At 36.2% G+C, this 24,231-nt stretch overlaps 1 protein-coding gene across 11 annotated transcripts in view; it reads left to right on the top strand.

The window, feature by feature from the left end:
• HPCAL1 (hippocalcin like 1) overlaps nucleotides 1-24,231 on the top strand; it is a 94,553-nt gene that overhangs the window by 24,485 nt on the left and 45,837 nt on the right. For 3 of the 11 annotated variants that reach the window (XM_087946437.1, XM_087946445.1, XM_087946421.1), the window contains exon 2: nucleotides 274-339. The exons of the other annotated variants lie outside the window; for them this stretch is intronic. The gene's annotated coding sequence lies outside the window, so the exon portion shown is untranslated. The remainder of the gene's footprint in view (nucleotides 1-273; nucleotides 340-24,231) is intronic. 11 annotated transcript variants of the gene reach the window in all.

Consider the following 24,231-nt stretch of genomic DNA (forward strand, 5'->3'; position numbering starts at 1 on the left):
CGCAATATAAATTTCCTAAAATAAATAAATAAATAAATAGAAATTTTCCCTAGATTCACTGGCGTAATTCCATATTAGTTGCCAGTTGGCTTCCAGGCACAATTCTAGGTGTTTAAAAGCTCTTAATTTGCTCAGGAATGGGATATCTCTATGACCTGCCCTGAGGTGACTCTGCACGTCTGGTCAGGGAGAGAGAAGGCTGAGGTCCCCTCAGCTGTGGAAGGTCAGCTGCATAGTTGAGCATTCTCAGTGATGGCTCCTTTCCTCTCACAGTTTACACGTGGACGGATATCCAGAGCATTCCCCTTTGTTACATCTTTGAGAAGCTGTAAAAAACATGTAAAACTTTTTTTTTAAATGAAGACTATCCTATCCTACAATGCATGTTGCAATGGATTACGGAGTTGTTTTTAATTTATTTTTATTCCCCCCCCCCCCCATGAGTATGTACATACACATAATCTGTGTCAATTGTTTCTGGCAACTTTGAAAGTGAAAGTTGATATTTTTACAATGCCTGTTTCAAACGCCCAGAAACGGGTAAGGCACCATTGAAAGCAAAACATATTCACAAGTCAGCAAGTCAGTGTACTGGGCATGTTGCTTTGATTATGCCTACTGGTTGAATTCACAGGATTACATCTTAAATTCATGTATATAGTTTAGTTTGTGGTATCAGTCAGACTAAATTATCAATTGTGATTTGTTTTCCTTGGAACAAGCAGAGATAGAAATGAACCAGTTTGGTCTTGACTTATTCTTTTGGCTTGTTCCCAAAGAGTCATAATGTGTCTACCAATCATGGCCACAGCTGCTGAAACGGACTAGTGGTTTCAAACTGGAACCGGTTGCCACAAATGTATAATCCAAACTGGCCAAGTTCAGGTAGTCCTTGGGTTGCAATAGCAATTGGGATTGATAGTGCCATTGCTAAACTACATGGTCATGAAGTGCAACATTATATGACCATGTCACTTATGATGGCAATTTTGGCAGTCTCGTGCTTGCTGTCATTAAATGAGGACCACATGGGTTGTTAAACAAGGACTTCATGTTATCGTGAGTTCCAATTGCCTGCTGGCTTCATCATTGACTTTCCTTTTGGAAACCAGCAGGGAACATACCATCACGTGACTGTGGCTTGCTGCAATGTCATAATCACAAGCTGGCCGCCAAGCACCTGGATCGTAATCACACAATCATGGGGAAGCTCTGATGGCCAGAACTATGAGGACCTCCTATATGTACCGTTCGTTCATTGCCACTGTAACTTTCAGTAGTCAATCAGAATAGAGCTGGAAGGGACCTTGGAGGTCTTCTACTCCAACCCCCTGTTCAAGCAGGAGTCCCTATACAATGGTCACTGAATGAATGATCATAATCCAAGGACCCATTGTGCATGAAAGGAATCACCGATTATAACCCTATGTTTTTTGTGCTATGATTGTTAATTTATTTAGGTCACCCAATGAAGGAAAAAGTTTGAGAATGAGTTAAAGGGATAAATTGGGAAGCATGTTTGTGCAGCTGATGCAATTTAGAAATTTCAACACTTCTGTGCCTTTACAAAAGGTTTGTGGTGGATAGTGTTTGCCTTTCCACTTGATTTTAGTACAAGTGATAATAATGTTTGCAGGTTGCAGTCGGTTTATTAAGATTTCTGCCCCATCAGCACCTCAGATACTTTATATTTTTATAAAAGCAGCTTATTAATAAGAACGAGGAGGCATAGATTACTTTTTCAGAATAAAAGGCACATTATGATTTGTTACAGAACAAACAATTCACAAATATGTAGAGCCAGACTCTTGTTTTTTCGCCTCTCATCACAGATGGTTGAGTTGGCTACTTACTGGAATATGAATTTATGAGGCATTCCCACTAACTTTACTAATACTGCTACATGAAATGGACTACAGACAGTTATTCCTCTAGCATCTAGATGAATAATAGTTGGCTTTGTCCAGCCAAAGAAGTTTTGATCGTATGTGTTCCACAATGTTACATTATAAACGATACTTGTTTAATGGTATCAGGAACATTTGTTACGATAATGAGAACTCTTTTTTCCTATCTGTTAAATGGTAGGTTCATCTAATGGCTTCTGCTTGATTTATTTTACCTCTCTTAAATAAGGTCATTAACTTCATGAAGCAAATAATGACACCCTCATTTTGAATGTTCCTCCTTTAATAAGTTTCCACAAAGCCCCCATCTGTCTTGTTAAAATAGACAGGTTAAAATCAATGTGTTTTTAAATTTATTTTTCTTTGCTGTTAACTGTTACAACTGTTTGTGCCTTTTTGATGGTACATTTGCTTTTATGCTAGATGGTTTTATTTATTTTTAATGAGTTGTCAGACAGGAAATAAAGACACACATAAATGATTTATTTCTTTATTTTAATCACAGCCAATTGTATAGTGGATTAATAGACAAAAAATGGACATTGTTTCAAGGAGCACTATTACAACTCGATAATTTTTGTTTGGGCTTTCTGGATAAGCAAAAATTGTGGTTGACAGCGTCTACCACTCCACCCCAATTCATTTGTTAGTAAAGATTGAGTGGGGGAAGAACCATATGATGTTGTATTTTAAGCTTCCTTTAGAACGTAAATCACAGGTTTTAAAATAATATTAGAAATTTGATATAATTAGCAATGATAAATTCATGAAATATAGGCCATTCTTCAAAAGTGGAGGCAAAGTACTCTCTACAGTCACGTTAAAAGTTAATTCAGCTGATATCTAATGGCTATCTAATGAACCCAAATGAAGTGGAATCCAACAAGTTTGATTAAAGACAACATATCTTTAACCAGTCAATAGGAATGCCACTGTAGTCAACTGAGTTTCTGTAAAAGACATAAGTCTGTATTACATCTATTCTATCTTTTGATAATTTCTCCCTCCCATTTTTTTTAAAGTACCATGATAATGTTCCCCTAAATAGGAAGATGGTGATGGTGCAACCATTCGTGCCCTCCTGGATCTCTTGTGGCTTTTGATGTCTTTCACCATGGTAGCCTTCTGGACCAGCTTCAGAGGTTTGGATGGAGGCATTGCTTTGCATTGGTTCACTTCCTGCTTCTTTGATCCAGTCAATTGATATTTTGAGGAGAAGTCTAACTTCAGTTGCTTGAAGTAGAGACTCCTTCACAAGTCTGGTCGCTCCTCTTTACATAAAACTATTGGGCACAGTTATGATGTTGATCACATTTAAAGATATAATGGGCTATAACCTTGAGGAACAAAAGGAATAGCCACAACCAAGGCAATGGTCAGGTAAGAGAGATTTGAGTTCAGAACATGAATGTGGTTTGAGAAAGCATCTCAGCTTTTATTCTGAAGCGTAGTTTTCTTTAGGATGAAGGCAAGGAGGCGAGAGGCACAATCAGACTTTCAAGATTCTGTTACTATAACCTTAAAATATAAATATTTTTAGGATTCATGACCTGCTTTTCAAACTTGGTCTGCCTGGAAGGGCTGACATGAATGCCTCTTATCTGATCATTGCTTCAGCTGCTGCTGATTTTCCTGTTCCTTAAGGTTATTCTCACAGCCGATTACAAAAGACCTGCATGGCACGGGCCCAGTTTATTTGCAGAACCACCTCTTCCTGAGGGTATCTCCATTCCACCAGATGGGGAGGGTGGATGACCTCTTAAGTCCTTGCTCTTTAATTGCTGTCATCTAGAAAGATTGAAGAGGTGTGCCTTCTCATAGCAGCCCCTAGCCCCGTGGGGCACCCACTAGCCTTCTAGCCTTCTGAAAGGTCTTAAAAAGCTGGCTCTTTCCCTAAACGCTGGGACACAGAAAAGCTGAACCTAGTGAATATTGTGGCCTATTTATTAGGGAATGTTATTAGGGAGCCAGCATTTGTTTTTTATATGGTTCATTTCTTTGTATTGTTTTTCTGCATGTTTTTGTTGTTGTTGCTGGGAGGATTATGGTAGATAAGATGGGTGGCCATATAAACCTTATTAAAGCAACTGTAAAATAGTTTGGAGCTATTTTTGTATTGGGTTTGGGCTTTGTTTTGATTGGAGGGGGGCTAACTGAGGAATCGTAGCCATGCATTCTTTTTAAGGAAATTTTGCTTGTCTATAGGACTTGCTTCCGTGATATCTAGCTTTTTGCTCTTGTTGAGTCTGGAAAGCATTTCTTGACTCTGCGTGTTTGTTTATCAACTCCTGAAAACGAATACAGGTAGTCCTCGATTTATAATTACAACAGGGACTGGAAAATTTGTCATTTAAGTAGTCCAATTGTTAAGGGAGACATGAACATGACTTGCTACCTTTCCTGACAACTTACCTATTGACTTTCCTTGCCAGAAGACTGGGAAGGTCGCAAACATGACCCATAGGACACAGCAACCCTTATAAATATGTGACAGTTGCAAGGGCCCAAATCATGTAACTATGGGGATGTTATAATGGTCATAAGTGCAAAGACCCCTTGTAAATCACTTTTTTCGGCAGCATTCTAGCTTTAGTTTTTAAATAAGTGATTGTAAATTGAGGTCTACCTGTATATAAGTGATAAATTGAATTGAATCCTTTTGGGATTGTAGTCAGTTAATTCATATTTATGTAGTTTGGTTAAAAAAACACATCAGTATTTATTTAAGCCCCAGGCAACACAATGTGTTAATTAAGCATTCTTTTATGAGTGTCATTTGTGGATGGGGGAAGGGAATGCTGTGATTAATGCAACTGACAGCTATACAGCTGTAATCTGACATCCATTTTACTTCGTCTAGATGACAGGATACAGCTTCATGCAATTTTAGCAAAATTACATTCTTCATGAAGATATAAAAGCCATCAATCATTTGTATGAACTTCATAAAGGCTTCTTATCAAGGCTTCCTGTTTAATAAACTGCAGTATGGATGATTTGTGAAGTTCTGCCTGCATCCTTAATTCTGTAATTGTGTAATATTTTGTGTAACTGTATCTCTTCAATAGTCCATTAATTAAGACTTTCATTAGCATGTTTCTATTTTAAAGTTTTCTTCCCCACATCTTCTTTTTGATTCAGGTTTTTCTTGGGAATGTGTTTTTGTGTAGGTAGCTGTAAACGAGAAGCATAATGGAAGTATGCCCTTTGGGCTTTTATAATTCCTTTCAGTGATGCACTTTGTAGTTCCTCTTTTATAGCCCACAGCACATAATAATATGCAGTCATAGCAACAAGCCAATAATGTGAAATGTGAATGGATTGTGGCAAAGGGGGTCAACAGAATTATGATGAGCAAATACAAGGCACAGATGAGAAGAAAGTAATTTGGAATATTTTGGTAGACCTCTGAATGACTTGTGATAGATACCTAAGATTTTCTGATTGCAAGGGTTTTATTAGTAGTAATAACAAAAAGAACTACAGGTAGTTTTTGACCACAATTGAGCCCAAAATTTATGTTGCTAAGCGAGACATATGTTAAGTGAGTTTTGCCCCATTTTACAACCTTTCTTGCCACAGTTGTTAAGTGAATCATTGTATTTGTTAAGTGAATCTGGTTTGCAAAGGTGGTCACATGATCCCAGGACACTGCAATCATCATAAATGTGAGTCAATTGTCAACTAATTGTCTGAATTTTGATCACATGACCACGGGGGTGCTGCAGTGGTCATAAGTGTGAAAATGGACATAAGTCACTTTTTCCAATGATCTTGTAATTTTGAACGGTTACTAAATGAACTGCTGTAAGTCGAAGACTACTTGTGCTCTTAAACCAGCTTGCAAAAAAAAAAAAAAAAATGGAGATACCAATGGGAGAACCAGAAATGGAGTTTGTATGGAAGGACTATGAGTTCAGCCTTATATTGAGAACAAATCGTTGACATGGAGATGAGCAAGATATATGTTTCTGAATGTTAATTGTATCTGCCTTTCTGAGTCATTATGTTGTAATTGCCTCCTTTTAGCAGATCACAGGACTATATTTTTTAAAAAACGAAGTAGATTTAGGGAACTTAAACTCTTCCTATTCCCAACACACAGTGATAATGAAACCTAGTAATGTGTTACATATTTTCAGTTGTCTTTCTGATTAAAACCTAATGTCAAACTGGAGTTGTAAACCAGTTTAATTTGAGAATAGGTTGGCTATCACAAAGACAGTATAAATGAATTAATTTGAAATACAAAAGGCAAAACGAACTGAGCAAAAAGATTTGGAAAGAAGAAAGGTGCTCCGTCTTCCAGTACATAGCTACAGGTAGTCCTCAACTTACGATCACAATTAAGCCCAAAATTTCTATTGTTAAGTGAGACATTTATTAAGTGAGTTTTGCCCCATTTTATGACTTTCCTTGCCACAGTTGTTAAGTGAATCACTGCAGTTGATAAGTTAGTAACTTGGTTGTTAAGTAAATCTGGCTTCCCCATTGACTTTACTTGTTAGAATGTCATAAATGGTGATCACCTGACCCTTGGAACGCTGCATCCGTTATAAGTATGAACCAGTTGTCATAAGTCGCTTTTTTCATGCCGTTGTAACTTTGAATGGTCACTAAATGAACTGTTGTAAGTCGAGGACTACCTGTACTGAATTTTCCTAGCTTTATGCTAGTCCCTCGAAAATACCAGTGATTTTTTTGCAGGCCTGGAGATTTGGGGAAGGGGGGGAGAACATACGTTAATCCCAGTTGTTTTCAGGACTAGAAGTGTTACTATGTCCTTTCACTGAAAAATCTACTTTTGATCTTATCCAACTTTACTTTATTTCAGAAACCTACTTTCAGGGTAGGTTGTATTTTCAGGGAAACAGTAATATAACAGTCCCATTTGCAAAAATTACCATATGTAACTTGCTTAAAGAAGGGATGACATTTAAGATGGCAAAGGAAAGGAGTACAGAAATGTGGTTTGGAACCATCCTTTTGGCAGCCTGCTAGAATGGGAGATGTCTCAAATGTTGATTTATTTTGTATTGCAGGATTTGAATATAATCAGAACGTGCACTTTATTTGTCAACATTTTCTTAATAACTCTTTTAAAAGTTGGCCTTGTCCAGATTGCTGTTGACCATATTGATTGTGAATTCTGGAATTCAATCCACTGCATCCTGGAATATCAAATTTTGTTCCATCCTTTGTGTTTACTAACAAAATTCAAATTTGTTCCGTGCTGGAGGGCCTGCTATTTGCAGAAGATGTCTAATCCATTGTCAAACTTCCTTCTAAAGAGATACTGATTATTTTTATTTGTTCAAAAATAATACAAAATAACATGGTTTTTTAAAAATAGTTGCATCTTTAAAGAGCCAATGTTGTACTTATCCAGCTTGCTGCATGGGTTGACTTTTCTGCCTTCTTTTTTTAATTGAGCAACATAATTTTGCTAACATTCTTTTATGTTTCTCGTCCTTTTTTCTAGATTGCTGATTTTGAAATAGGAATATGAAAACTTTTATATCTGAATTTTTTAAGAAAAGTGGCTCTGGATGTTTTTAATTGTGAGCTTAATGGACAGTAAATGCAAAGCGAAGCACCCTTTCTTTGGCAGTTGCAAAAATGCAGTCTTGAGGGAAATAGAAACAATTATCTTTTAAAATGTATTTACAAGGTTAATAACATTGTATTAAAATATTTTAATAGTCAATTCAAAATCCCACACATTTCTTACATAAATAATTAAAAGGAATAATGATTGTTTTTCTAAAGTTATGCTCTTGGGGCCTGATTACTGGAAGAGAACTTCAAATGTTGCATATATAAAATACCTTTGGTACCAGCAAATTCTGCAATATTTGACTTTTTCCCTGAAAGAATACTGTTTTGATATAATGGCAGGCCTTAGGTAAGATCAAAGGGGCTCACATGTGCATCAAATAAAATAAGCTGTATTTTGCTTCATTGTTTATAAGCATAATAAAACCATTATTGTATGAATGTTTACATGTGTTTGTATATATTTTGTTCAGGTTCCTCCATCTCTGCTATTTTCTTTTAAAAGGGGGAAAAATATTTTTGAAAGAGATTGAATATGTTCTAACATTTTTTGTATCTGCAGCTGATTGCCACATCAGAGATAGTTATTAGTTACATTTGTGTATAATTTTTAGAAATCACAGGCTTGTACATACATATTAGTTTATTTATATAGAAACTTTTTTAAAAATCTTGATACATCTTTTAGAAAGAAAGAGTACCCAAAGAATAACTGTTGATTTATATTATAAATAATCTGAATTAAACAAATATACTATATCTTGTTTTGGTACACAGTGAATACCTGTGCTATATATTTTATTTCTTTATAAATTAGATTTTGAAACTAAGTATATAAGAAGGAAGAAAATAGAATAGAAGAATAGAATAGAATAGAATAGAATAGAATAGAATTCTTTATTGGCCAAGTGTGATTGGACACACAAGGAATTTGTTTTGGTGCAAAAGCTTTCAGTGTTCATAAAAAGAAAAAAATACATCCGTCAAGAATCAGGTATAACACTTAATAAAAAAAGAAATCTGTCCTTTTATAAACCTCTGCCGTTGTTTCACTAGTATTCTGTGGTTCATCCTTTAATAACACGGGATTACACAACATTATCGTCCTCTGATTGATTTAGATGCACTATTTTTATCTAATCTGCATTAAGCTATCATTGTGCATCTTTGGTCTTGCAGTGTCATGATAATGCGATTTGCTCTGTGCCTGTGTGTATAAAAAAATGAGATCAGCTTGGCTAAATAAATCCCATCACTAGGAAGAACTGAAAAGATTACTCATGAACTCCAGTTTTTCCATTTGTTCTCCTCAGTAACAACTGAGCTTTTGTGGGTGTTTTGTTTACTATTAAACATAGATAAAATAGCTTTAGAATGCGGTAGTCTATTAAACATGCTGTGCCAAACCTACTGGATATCATTGTATACAAATTTGAAAAAAGAGACATGGGAAAACTGCAGTATTAACTTCCAGGGAAGATAAACGTTATTAGCAAAGGAAAATCTGAGGGCTGATATGGTATTCTAGATAATCATGGGAAAATTTAAGTTCTAATCTGAAAAGTTAAATAATTAGTTCAATGAACTCTGAATTATTACAAAATTCTAAAACTTTTGTTCATATATATGTATATATGTACACACACACACACACACACACACACACACACGGGAAAGGACACCATATTACTCCACAGTGCATCTTACTGAGTACATATACACAAAGACCAACTACAAATCTCAATTATTTGATGAACAGTGGAAAATCTTTTAGACAGTTATTATGATGAGTATCGATAAGTATGCAACTTTGTATAGATATAGTCCTCAATTTATGAGCATAATACAGCCCCATATTTTTGTTGCTAAGTAAGACATTTCAGTTAATTTTGCCCAATGTTATGACCTTTCCTGCCACAGTTGTTAAGTGAATCACTGCAGTTGTTAACTTAGTGACATGGTTGTTAAGTGATTCTGGCTTTCCCATTGAATTTCCTTGTCAAAAGGTCGCAAAAAGTGATCACATGACCTTGGGACCCAGCAATGGTCATAAATTTGGTCTATTGCCAATCGTCCAAATTTTGATCATATGACCGGGTTGTGTGTGTGTGCAATGGTCATAAGTATGAAAAATGGTCAGTGCCATTGTAACTTTGAACTGTTACTAAATGAACTATTGTAAGTCGAGGACTATCTGTACATGTGTATGTTTATTTTATATTGTTTGTATAATTAAAAATGTTTAGGTTAATTCTTGAGTGTAGCCCACCGATCTTTTTAGAACATTTTTTGCTTTGAACAGAGTACTGTTTTTTAAAGAAACTGAATCCAATACTTGCTTGGTTTTGTGGAACTTCTCTGATTTCATATCATGAGTATATAGCCTTTGTTTGATCAAGGACTTCCTGTGTATTCCCTGTGGGCTTCTGGGTCTTTGGGTGGTAGATTCAGAAACAAATAGGTTTGGTCAAAGCAGAGTAGATGTGACTAGATTAAACAGCCTATTGTTCTTAAATGCCCTCTGTCTGCTTATTTCCACATAGCCGGCCTCTTGAATTTCTACCATTCATTGGAATTTCAACTTATTTCAAAATAAGTAATAGCAAAAAAAAAAAAAGAGTTCTGAGAGAAGAGCATGCAATTTTTAGAGTTCACACTGTGGGGTTTTTGGTTTTTGGTTTTGTTTTGGTGATATAGTCCTCAACTTATGACTGTTTAACGGAAAAAGTGATTTATGACCTGTCTTCCCATTTAATCAATGCTTTACCACCTCTACAAGTCAGTGGTCACAGTTTGGGCACTTGACAAACGGCTCACATTTATGACCAGTTGCAGTCTTGCGGTCACACGATCACAAGATGTGATTTTTCCCAACTGGCTTCCGACAAAAAAGTCAGCAGGGAAAGCTGGATTCACTTCATGACCACAGTAAAAATGATTGTAAAACTGGGGTTGTACTGTACCAACCTAACAAAGGAAATTCTGGCCCCAATTGTTGTCATAGGTCGAGGACTATCTATAGAGCTGTCCAAAATACCCAAGGGATGCTTTGCTGTGGAATGCTTTGAGTGAAGTAATATGGTTCCTTGCTTTGAAGAAGTAAAGAGAATGTTCCACATTCCTCTTCAGTCTACTGAGCATGCTGGAGAAGATTCCAGAAATGGAGGACCTTCCCAAGCACAGTGTTGCCATTTTGCACTATCCTGTTTTTCTACATGGCCACTTTAGTGCTGTTATTTATACTGTACTGTGGATTTCTTTGTTGTTACTTTTTTAAAAAAGACTCTTACCAGACTAAAGGGAAGGATGATTTGCAGATAGATTGACATTTAATAGCTAATTAACTATGGTCATTGAATAGGACCTACATTTTCTAACTTTTATTTGACACTGCATTCAGGAAAAAGTACTGACATTTTTAAAATGTAAGAAATTGCTTGAATCAAATTAAGAATTAAAGGTTTAAAAAAACCTGCATGTTCTAACTTCTAGATGAAACTGGATTTAGGAAAAAGTGCTGATATTGGAAATTTTAAAAACATAATGAAGCATCAGCCACATTTGAATCTCTCTTGGTGAGCCTGAGGGGGACTATTATTTCCTTGGTGTCAGAAGAAAAAATTGAAAGAAAAGGATATCTTTAGAAATATCACTGACTTTAATCAATCAAGTATTTAAATTAAAACATTCAACTGGTGATAAAGTGGATATTTCCTGATATCTTTAGAATACTATTTTTACTCATAAATTTCCCCTCTAAGTTTTTTAATACGTTCATCTTCACTGATGTTAGTACATTGGGAACAGTGTGTGACAGTCAGCGCACTTTCTAGCTAACCAACTGGACATTACAAGTGTTCTGTCCCTGAACTACAGCTATTCCTCAAGTAACAACAACAACAACAACAACAACAGCAAACAGAACACAGAAAAGAAAAAGTTAGCACTCTTCAGTATTTTCAGTATATATTGTGTACATCTTCCAATTTTTCTCACAAATCTGAGCTGATTATGCTATTTGGCCATCAAAACGCCATTTTTCCTGCAAATATATCTATAGTGATTGTGAAACTGACTGGAAAAGGGGTGTCAAACTGGCAGCCCATGGGCTGGATGCATCACATGCAGGCCACAGCCACTCCAGCTCCGCAAAGGCAAAAAACATCATGATACGTCTTGTGACACGATTGAGTTTGACACCCGTGCACTAGAAGAATAAAAATCAGGTTTTCTGTTAAGGTTGCTTCTGAAAATTACTCAGAATTCAGGCAGATCCAACTCCAAGTTTCCATGAATGGAGAAATAATTCAACTCCTAGTTTCACAGAACTCCAGTGTCACACATTGCAAAATGGAAATTTTGCAATTTAATCTGAATCACAACCAGATAAGAAGAAAATTGTCTCAGCTACCAAAGAGGAATGACATCATGGGAACATAGCAGTCTGACCCTGATGTTGGATGAGCACAAATGTTAAATATGAAGGGCCTGTATAAGCACATAATCTTTACACAGTAAAGTTGCAATACTGGTAGCAATTTTCTAGTTTATTTGTATTATGAAGAGACTGATTTCTTTATGTCCTTGTAAGATGGTGACTTTAAATGATCTTTTGAGCAGTGTTACTTAAGCATACTTTTAAAAAATGCATAGTGTGAGCACAAACTTAAATGTATAAGGATCTTTGATGTTAAAGTAATATTTATCATGAACATTATTTTAATATAGAAAATTATAAATTCCTTCCAAAGGATCTGGTGATTTTTCTCTTGGTTAAAAATAAAATGTCTGAGATTGGCGTATACCTTCTTAAATATGCAGATCCAAAGAAGATCAAAATAGGTTTCGTATTAGCTTCTATCATTGTCTCTGGGTTCACCTTTTTTACTGAAGCATTAACCCAAACCTTTGCATGGCCTCTAAGAATGAAAATTATATGGCAGAACATAAAACACAGATTTTAGAATAGAGAAACTTGGACATATTGGGCTGCAGCAACTTAAAGCTCAAGCAACTGCAGTAAGATGAAATCGTGGGCACTTCTGCTTCTGAACTGAACATAGTTTTCAGAGCAATTTTATCCTGGTATTTGCAAACACTACAGACTCAACACTAATAGACTCAACATCTTTGAATTGTCTGAGGCAGCAAAAGATGTTATAGAAAGGCAATTGGTACAACAGGGACAGTTTCACTTTTCATCACACCTACAATCTGTACTGAATTGGAGCCTGTAATTCATTCTAGTAATCACCATCCTTCCTCTTTCCTTCATTACTGCAGTCCTTATAGAGGCATCGGGTCCGCAATTTACAGGATTGTGATATCAGGAAGTAAGATTATCTTCAGTTCAGCTTGTCATCTCCGATGCGTGCAATGTTACTTCATACAGAGAACCGACACTGCAGAAATCCTGATATTCATGAATACATTGGTCCCCTTAGGCCAGGGGTGGGCAAACTTTTTGGCTCGGGGGCCTCATTGACTTTTAAAATTTGACAGACGGGCCACCACCTGGTGTCGAAATGCCTGTCATTACAAGTCAAAATCAAATGAATGCAATCATTCAATCATTCACATCAAACCTTAATTCTGTACCAATCTTCGGTGGGCCGGATTAAAAAGACCAACGGGCCGGATGTGGCCCGCGGGCCGTAGTTTGCCCACCCCTGCCTTAGGCAGTGTAAGAAATGAATTCATTTATTCTATCATATGCATGATGTATAGCAGCCATAGTTTCAGAATAGCACAATTTTAGAGCTGTCATAATCAATATAAAGTCTTAATTCTGCACCAATAAGAGAACACTTCAGCATGGAAGTTGAATTCCCTGAAGAGAGAAGATCCCAACATCAAATCTAAGTTGCTTCTAATAGTTTAGTTAGGAATTTCTAATGAGTAGAGCAAAATTCTCCCCTGTTCAAAGAGCTCAGCTTTAGATACAAAGCTAGTCTGATGAAGATCCGCAAATTTACAATACTTAAGCCACTGTGCTCTCATTTCATTCAATTCTATGACAGGGATTTTGCTGCATTTTGTACAAGAAAATTGCTATTCCCTGATGCAAGCCTATGTGATTTGATGCTAGAACGATTAGACCTTTTCAGCAACCAGTGTGATATGCTTTCGATTGTAAGAAATAGCCAATTTGTGGCACTGCTTTGGTTCTGTATCTCTCATACAAGATCACCCAAAGGGAAATGTTTACATTTGCTGCCTCACCCGGAAAATAATAAAACAATAACTTAATATCTATAAGAGTTCTTCAACTTGTAGTGAAAATAAAACTAAAGCTGTTGACCTCTGACTGAAAGTATGTTGCATCAATATAGTTTTGATTTCAGATCTGCATGATGGCAGTTATAATATATGATGTTTGGGAAATGAGAAACAGTACTCATTAAGGAACAAATGATTTTTTAAAATTATTGTAGTTGCTTAAAACGTTTGCAGAGAAGTGGATTTTCGGAGGGTAATGTGATTTCAAATATACAAGCATGATTGTTGCTGTATACCCTAATATAAAATGGTCTAGTTCTGCCCTTAATTCAATTTTAACTTAAAATAACAATAGGCATGACATACCAGTTAAAACTAAAAGATTTTATGTGCATTTGACGGAATGATTTAATTTTAGTTCTGAGACAAAAAACTAAATTGTGTATTTTCTAACATATTTATATGTTCCCGAAAAATCCTTATTTAACTTCTTTGCAAAACAACTATTACACCCAAGGCAAGACAAAGAATAATGGATGGAAACTGATCAAGGAGAGATTCAACCTGGAAATAAGGAGAAATTTTCTGACAGTGAGAACACTCAACCAATGGAACAGCTTGCCTTTGGAAGTTTGTGGGAGCATCATCACTGGAGGCGTTCAAGAAGAGATTGGACTGCCATTTATCAGAAATGGTGTAGGGGCTCCTGCTTGGGCAGTGGGTTGGACTAGATGACCTCCAAGGTCCCTTCCAACTCTGTTAGTCTGTTATCCAGCATGGTTTATCTCAAGCTTGGTGGCAGGTAGCAAGAATGATGATACTGTTGATGCATATAGTATTAAGAAGTGGAATAATTAGGGCACTTTTATATAGTGACTTTCTGTGTGCTCAGGTTCCATTAGTGGAGTTTTAATAGAGGAAATATATAGATGTTTGGGGAGGGGGAGCTTCAATCCAGCATTGACTCCTAGCAACTGCTTGGAAAACTCCCTGCAGTTTTCTTGGTAATATTTCAGAAATGGTTTGACATTGCCTTCTTCTTGAGGATGAGAATGACTGTTCCAAGGTTACCCAGTTCGCTTTATGCCTCAGGCAGGACTAGAACTCAAGAGTCTCCCAGTTGCTAGCCTGATACCTTACTCACCATGCCAAACTGGCTCTCAGTTAGAAATGTACAGGAATTCAAAAGGAGTTCTTGCTTGCATTTTTCTCAAGGATGCCCCAGGATAAGAGGCTTAATTTATGTAGCAGTAAATAAATTGCTCTGAGTTTGTCTGTGTGTGTGTGTGTATGTGTATGTGTGTGTGTGATTAACCATGCTCCAAACAGAATCTGCTCAGCCAAGGCACACCAGTGGAGATTGTGTTCTGTGGGTCCTTCTCCCAGCAAAGCATGACAAGAAGGGACTCAGCTTTTCGTAGTGGTGCTTCCCTCATAAAGATCTACAAAACTTGTGAAAACCTGGTTGTTTTAAGGAGGCATTTAAAGTTTTAAAGATGTAACTAGTGGGATTTGAGTATTGTTTATTATGGGGGGTTTTTGTGTGTGTGTAGATAGGTTGATTGATTAATTGATTTTTTTTCCAGGTTTTTGTAGTTAATTTGATACATTGAGAATTTAGCTTTTGTAAGCAACTGAGATTCTTTTTAATAGAAGCATAAAAACTCCTGTAATAAATAAATGATGGTGTTGCTGCATTTCAGGATTCATTTTGCTACACAGACAATAGAAATAAGATTAAAGAATGTGCCATAATAGTGATGGAAGAAGGGTATATGTTGCAAACAAAAAGGCCCAGTTTCATTTCCTCACATTTCTGGTTAAAAGAATCTTGGCCTGGGAAAAGCTGTTCGGGACTGCAAAGAGCAATTATCTGTTCAAAAAGACAATGTTAGATAATTTGACCACTGCTTTGTTTCACTGAAAGTAGTGTTTTGTATTTCATCAAAGTAACTGATGACCTAAACTTTATTTTTTTCAAGTCCACACATGAATATGACTCCAGAGGAGTTAATCCTGGCACAAAATAGTTATTTTGATATTGAAGGGTATGGTTACAAGCAGTATTTCTTGAGAAGATAATACTGATGTATAATTTAATGCAATATGCTGATGAAAGTTCCTGTGGTGTATAGGTAGGCTTTGACTTACATCCACAATTGGGCCCCAAAATTATGTTGCTAAGGCAATGGTTAAGTGAGTTTTGCTCCATTTTACAACTTACTTGAATCACTGCAGTTGTTAAGTTAGTAACACAGTTGTTAACTGGCTTCCCCATTGACTTTGTTTGTCAGAAGACTGCAATAGTTGATCACATGTCCCTGGGACACTGCAACCGTCATAAATATGAATCAGTTGCCAAGCATCCAAAATTTGATCACTTGACCATGGGGATGCTGCAGTGGTCATAAGTGTGAAAAAATGATCATTAGTCACTTTTTTCAGAGCTGTTGTAACTTTGAATAGTCACAAAACAAATGGTTGTAAGTTGAGGATGAGCTGTAGTGCTTAAAGTATTGGACCAGCATTGGGGAAATAATCATGGTGACTAACCAGGGAAGATTGGGCCAGTCACTTTCTTTCAGTTTATTTGTAAAGGAATTTAGAGCTGATCTTGAAGGTATAAAAGTAGCTTTCCTAAAATCCCTGCCATGTCTGTTTCTTGATCTGGCTTATCTTATCTGGTTGTCCTTGTTACTAATAGAGGTTTCATAATTTGATATCAATACGGGTAATGTTGCTTATGCAAACCTTCTGGGATAATATTTGCAACCTGCTGATAAAAAGTGCCTTTGAAATATTTAAATATGGTTTTGGAATCTTTACTAAAGTCGGAGTTACAGAGCCAATCTTTTGGGAATTTGCTTTGAAGTGTTTGAAGTTGTGTGGTCTGAGACCTTAATTATGTGGTTCAAAGCTTTTGAAGCTAGCGCATTCACAAAACTTTAATAATTAATAACTTTTGTTATTCCGTGAACCTCCTGAAAAGTTAAGAGGTTACACAACATTCCAGGTGGTAGTATATATTTTACTTTCAGAATTCACTATTTCTCTGGGTTCACTGAAGAACATGTTCAAAATTAATTTCACTTTAAAAAAAATATTAAAAATTTTAAAGATAACATAAAAACTAACACAAATGAAATAGGAAGAACAAAAAAAGAAAGAGAAAAGGAAAAACAAAAACAGAAATGCAGTGAAAAAGAATAAAAAGAAATAAGTTCCTTGACTTTAATTTTAGTTGCCTATCAGTCCCAAAAGAATCTCTTCCCTTTTGAAAAGGTTCGGGTAAGTAATTTTATATCACAAAGTATTTTTAAAAGAATACTTTGTGCTGGGGGGAATATGTTAGAATATATTAGAATTATTCTTCTGTGACAAGAAAAATTGATTCATGTATAAAATTATTTCTATAGCGATAGTCCGCAACTTAGATAATTTAATGAATTTTAGTATATTTACCTATTCAGTATAAATTATGCTTTTAGTTAGAATACAGAACAGATTTGACTTTCTTTTCTGCTGTCTCTAATCTGGTCCCATATATTCTTAAGCCTGATTTTGCAACAGTAAAAATCAAGATAAATTAAGTCCCTGATTTATATTGGGTGTTTTGTTTTGTTTTTTTGTTTTTTTTTTCAGCATAAAGTACAGAACTAGCACAGCCTTTGACGTGATTATTTTTAGTGGAAAGAAATTAGGTGATCCAAACTATCATGCTGCCCTTGCCTCTTCATGTATATGCTTACAGGGCGGGAGTAAAATGCCATAGGGTCCTCTCTGCAAAGAGAGTTGGCCTGTATGCCCCTTCTTAGAGAAAATATAGGGCTCTAGAACTGAAGTATCTAGCATTACTTTGGATGAGGATTAATCTGCACAGAGTGCCAGAAGCTTTGTAATCACCATTAATAGTGAATTATTATTGAATGGGTATGATTACTGAATGTTCAACTGCTAAATAAATTTGTCCTCTCCACCCTTCACAAGCAAAGCAGAAAAAGTTGGAAGCCAATGTAACCAATTATACCTTAGGCAAACTGTAGAATATACATATGGTCCTTTCCAGTCTTATAAATAGCCCTTGTAATGAAAGTAATTTTCTTATTCACCAAATACTATGACTGGACTTCTGAAAAATTGTGGCTTTCTCAGGATAGAAAGAATATATTTTATCTAAGGTTGCTTGGATCCTCCCCACAGCTGAAGAATTGCTATTTGTTTATTGCACAACCAAACAAAGCTAACTGGCAGGAATATCTCAACAGATGGTTCATCTTAAGATGTGGAACTTACATTTAATTTTAATTTAATCTTGGAGAATGGTTATGGCCTGGTCTGAAAAAAAGGTTACACTTCAATGTCTTCTAGTCTGCTATTTCGGGATCTTAATTTTAAGTGACTTGTTACCTTCTAGTTCTGGCCTGAAAAATACTAAAAATATCCATACTGCCTTTCTCAAACGCCTGTTAATAAAAATGTCTTGTATTTTATTCAGCATTCCGACAATATAGATATACAATAATATTAAAATCTAGGACTATACAATTAGAATTCTGCTGCTATAGTTGTAGAATATATTTTAATATGCAACATGGAGCAAAAGCTTGTTTTAAGTACAAGCAAGTCTCGTTTGGTGATACTTGGTGACATCAGCCTAGGGTGGGGTTGTTGTTTTTTTGCAACAATATAAAAGTGATCTTTTGCCTTCTTCTGGAAGTATTTTCAACTTTCAGATCTGGTATTCCTTGGAGGTCTCTCATCCGAGTACTAACGAGGCCCAGTTCCGCTTAGCTTCCAAGCCTAAAGTTTTCCAAATGTTTCTGCCTCCTGAGAGATCTAAAACCTCACTATGTAAATCACATCAAAATACAATCTATACTTATGGGAATAACAGTTGTACATAGAAAATTGCCTCATGTTGCTGTCACTACCCTAAACACATGCCTGTTGTGAATAGTTCCAGGAATGGCCTGAGGATGCAAACAAAGTATTTGGATTATATACACAGTTCATTATTTCTATGCTTGACTTTTCAGACTGATTGGATTTAATAAGAAGTAAATGTCTGGCTGAAGCCAAGTGGTTCTAAATTCCTCACTGGAGACAAACTAGCACTGACAAGCTTGATTGATGACCTAATCTAGATCAAAAAGATGAAAATACAGTAACTAGAAGAATGCTGCCAACATCCCTTTTATGTTCAAAATGCTTTGTAAATTGATCAATTCCAGATGTTTTTAGACAAATTTGATTTTTTATCGCTGTAAAATTTCAGGCCCCATTTATTAGGATATAAATCCCACCCCCCAAGTTATTTCTGAGCTGAGATCAAAATTGTGGTTTTAGTCTTTCTTCAATGTTCAAACCTTTTTCCACTAAGTTACTAGAATGGCCTCTCTTTCCTGTAGTGATTTACTTGGCTTCCAAACCATTGTCCAAGAAATTTGGGCAGAGGCTTCCATGAAATTAAAGACCAGACTTTTGGTTGGTGTTATGCATGGTGGGGCAGTGGTTAGAATACAGTACTGCAAGCTACTTCTGCTAGCTGCAGTTCAGCAGTTCGATCCTGACTAGCTCAAGGTTAACTCAGCCTTCCATCCTTCTGAGCTGCGGAAAATGAGGACCCAGATTGTTGGGGGGGGGGGCAATATGATGACTCTCTAAATGGCTTAGAGAGGGGGCTGTAAAGCACTGTGGAGTGGTATATAAGTCTAAGTGTTATTGCTATCAGTAAAATCATCTTTTCAAGAGGCTCAACTGGCAACTCTGTTTATGATGCTTCCAGCAATAGAGAATGTCTTTCTGTTTTCCTCAGGATATTGGCAACTGTTAACAATAAAAGATAATTTATATCTTTTCATACTTACATTTTGCTGCTGTTTTTATTTTAGTTTTTATTCTTTGCTGCAGGCATTTACATGGTGTTAATATACATGTTTTAATCACTGTTTACTGCTTTTTAAAAAAATTACCAGTACTTTGCCCAAATAACTGGGATTACTGGCTCATTTAAAAGTGAAAATACTTTTCCTCACAGCAATTTCCATTTTCCTGTGAATTGCATGATCATTCCCTTGCTACACACATCAGATCGATCTATCTGCCAGCCTGTTTGCAAATAAAAGAACATTCAGGAAAGTAGCAGACTCATTCTTCCTTGCAGCACTTGAGTGCCTCTTGCATTAAAATTTACCTATTTTTTGAGGGAGAGAGGGAGAGAAGGTAGGAATGAAAGGAAGTAAGGATTACAGAAGCAGACTTTACTTTCTATAAGAGTGTTTGTAGAAGCAAATCTATGTCCACTGTTGTCTAAATAGTTTAGCTCTTAATACCTTTTATAATTATTATTGTGTGGCATCTGTGCCTTACCAGATTCATGTCAAACCTCTGTCCAGGTAATCCTACTTGTAAGTGTTTGCCTTTCTCCCACCTTTGCGAGCTAGCATATGCTTATGGGAGTTGCAGTCCTAACATTTGTGTGGCATGTCAGGTTGGTGAAGGTTGGCATAGATCAATACATGTCTCCCAAAGAGTACGTGCATTTCCTTTATGCATTCGTCATTTGCTACTACATGAGTATTGTAACATCAAATCCATATGTGGAATGGACTCATCAGTTCACAAGAAGTTCATCATCATCAGTTCACAAGAAGAGTTCTCCACTCCTCTACTCATTGCAGAATACCTTATGCTACCAGACTTGAAATTCTAGACCTAGAAAACCTTGAATTATGCCACTTTCGGTCCGATCTAAGTAGAGTATATAAAATCATACATTGCAATGTCCTACCTGTCAATGAATACTTCAGCTTCAACCATAACAATACAAGAGCAAACAATAGATACAAACTCAAGGTTAACCGCACCAAACTTGACTGCAGAAAATACGACTTCAACAACAGAGTGGTCAATGTCTGGAATACTCTACCTGAGTCTGTGGTTTCTTCCCCAAACCCCAAAAACTTTAACCTTAGACTGTCTACTATTGACCTCACCCCTTTCCTAAGAGGGGGTCTGCATAAGTGCACCAATGTGTCTATCATCCCTGTCCTATTGTTTCTTTTTTTCTCATATGTATCCATTTCATGTATTCATAACTATGTTTATACTTATACCTATTATCTTGTAAGCGATTGACAAATGAAATAAACACAATAAATAAAAAAGTTTTTAGTTCCCCCTGGAGCCTCTCCAGTTAGCTTACATATTGAGCGGAGTTTTCAGCCACAACAATACAGTTCCAATGCTTTAATTGTATTCTTAAATGCTCTTAATGCATTAAAAGTAAATTCTGAATAGGTCATACTTGTTCTTAATATGCAATTTAATGCAGCAAAAAACACTAAGTTATTTATTTTGTTCCTCAGCCAAAAATCAAAAGTTAATACATAACCATTCAGTAGCTGCCTTCATTAGGTTAAGTTTGCCAACTTACTCAGCCATCACTTTATCAACAATAATTGACTGTAGATTATTAAATCCAGTCTGCACCTGGGAAATTAACAGAAGTTGCATTAAAAAAAAAAACCTCTACACCCCCAGTTTCTAAAGTTATACTTTTGAAGATACTTACACACATTGAATCCAAATGGAAAATTAGTTTATTTGTCTAAAATACTTACATTTTAAAAAAAGAGTCTTGGGAAATGAAAAAAAAAAACATTCTGGGAAAAGGCAAAGGTAAATGGTTTCTACAGTGTGGCCAAGAAAACTAGCTGGATATTCCCAGGAAGACTCCAGGAATTGCTGGGTGCTAAAGTATTCCTTGCAAAGGAAGTCTGCATGCTACTCAGGGATGCTATTTTCACCAAGCCTGGGGATGCTTAGTTAATGGAGAAAGATCTCTACCCTGGCAATAGGAGATTTACAGTAGATTAGAAATGCAGTTACTGCTGGCTCAAGGTTTACACTAGGCATTACATAACAGACAAGGATTTTCTTTTTCTTCCTAGCATTTTCTCACAAGTACAGTGTCCATTTTTTTTCAGATCAACCAAGTGTCGATGCATTGGCAAGAATTGACCAATCGAGAGAGAATGACTGGCCCAAAGTCACCCATCTGGCTTTCATTTATTTATTTTTATTTGATTTGTCAAGATAATAGATATAAGTATAAACATGAGTAAGAGTACAGGAAATAGGTACGAATAAATGGGGCCAATAGGACAGGGACGGGAGGCACAATGGTGCACTTATGCCCGCCCCTTACAGACCTCTTAGTAATGGGGTGAGGTCAATAGTGGTTAATTTGAGGTTAAAGGAGCGTGGGTTAGAGGATGTAACAACAGAGTCAGGTAGTGCATTCTAGGCATTAACCACTCTGTTGCTGAAGTCGTACTTTCTGCAATCAAGTTTGGAGTGGTTTACATTGAGTTTGTATCTGTTGTGTGCTCTTGTATTGTTGTGGTTGAAGCTGAAGTAGTCATTGACTGGTAGGACATTGTAGCAGAAAATTTTGTGTGCTACGCTTAAGTCCAACCATAGGTGGCGTAGTTCAAGGTTGTCTAAAGCGGGACTAGAACTCAAACTCTCCTGCTTTTTAGCCAGGTGCCGTAACCCCTAAAGCCAAAGTGGCTCTTTACATAACAGGTTGTAAGGATGCTTATACGGTTATTTTTGAAGTCAAGGAATGCTCTTAAAAATGGCAAGACTCATTTTTAGAGGTTTGAGGGGGAAATAGATGCCCGAGTGTCCGCTCTACAGATTCAGAAGTGATCCTGGCAAACTATACACGACTCTTGAACTGTTCTTTTTGCATCTCTCTATTGGGTTCTCCTTATACCTTGCATTTATGGCAGCAAGTTATAACAAGTATCCTAATACTCTGAAAGCAATAAACTTGTTGCATAATCAAATGCAAAGGACTGGGAAGGAGAGGGCGGTAACATCACCGAATATACTATGGTCATTGTAGGGAGGGTTAGATATTTTATTGCAGCATATCATCTGACACACTGAACCATTACAATTGAATTCAGAGGGGGTAAACCTATTTTTCTTTTTCCTGCCAATCTAAAAGACTTAAATTAAAATTAATATGAAATGCAGTGGATGTTGGCTGATGAAATGTTCATTAGAAACTAGATTGTAGAGATGCATGTACACCTGGACTACTTTGTTCACAACACAGTTTTTTAAAATTAAAATGTTGACCAAATAAATTACACCTAATTAAGAGGTACGGAAAATTTACACTGTGAGTTATAAAATGAAATTAAAATTAGACAGAGAAATCTAGACAACACATGATACATTTAGAATGGAGAACATGAGAAAATAGTCTCCTGAAAAAAGAAATATTCTAGGATTGTGTTTCTGGAAAAATCTTGAAACAAAGATAAATATTGATGCTTAACAATATTTCTTGATAAATTGGGACTAATACAGGAATAAACATTTGCAGTGGGTATTTTATGTAGGACAGTAATTGCAGCTTGAGTGTCACAGTGGCAAGAATATTCTTTATGAATATAGATTATGAATATCTTCATAATTAATTTTCATCGTATGTCATGAAGATTTTAAGTCGAGGCACCCACGTGACTGACCTGATTTGTACGACAGTTTTTATAGTGGTTAAGAAACTGCAATGTTTATAAAATGAGTGCCACGTTTTGTTGAGTGAATACATTGTTTGCTGTGGGCATTTTTTGCTGGAAACCTCAACGAAACATCAGTTTCCATTTAAAAAGGTCATCAATTGTGGTCACATGACTATGGAATGTGGCAAATGGCTGTAAATACAAGCGAGTTGCTGAGTGTCCCAAATGTGATGAAGTGACAATGAGGGGGGCAGCCATCCAAACTTTGAATTTGAGTCGTGAGTACCTTCTGAGGGGTCTATTGTAACTTTTAATGGTTGCTATATAACCAGTCATAAATTGAGGACTACCTATAGTCAAATGAGCAAAACTGCTGGCAGAGTTTGAAGGCCAGATTCTCCTGTCAGCTAAATGTTTAGGAGCCATGCACACATTGTTTAAACTTGTTTCATATGGAGTGGCATTAATATCTGAGATTGTAATCTGATTATAATGTTCTACACTCTTAATGAATTTCTAGAAGAAAAGTCCTTTCAGCGTCACTATGGCTGGCTTCTTTCCAGGCCTTCCCAAATTGCAGCTTCCTATACTTTGAATTTCCATCTTTATCTACTAAGCAGAGGCTACAGGTAATTATGAAGTCTCCCCATTCTTATAAATCACATCCTTTGAATAATGGTTCTAATTTAAATAGAATTAAGATGATGCTGCATCATTCAGTGGAAGCAACAGATAGGAAATCCTTTTACCCTGTCAAAAGGGATCATATTAACAGCCACAAATTCAGTGTTTATAAGGATCACTTTAGAGCTGCCTTGGGGATTTCATAGGATTAATGTGACTGTTGGTGGCATTAGTAATTTTGGCTTTTTTCTAAAACCTCAGAAATGGCCCATCAAGAAACAAGATTTCACTGAAAGAGAAAGAGAGTGCGTGCACATTGGACATTGGTTAAAGACTTTAGTCTTTAATTTTCTTCATTTATTATGGGTTGAGGACAGAAATTG

The sequence above is a fragment of the Notechis scutatus genome, chromosome 1, assembly GCF_049901735.1.
Source record: "Notechis scutatus isolate UNSWTSFEM ecotype Mainland chromosome 1, rNotScu1.2, whole genome shotgun sequence".
NCBI classification, from domain to species: domain Eukaryota; kingdom Metazoa; phylum Chordata; class Lepidosauria; order Squamata; family Elapidae; genus Notechis; species Notechis scutatus.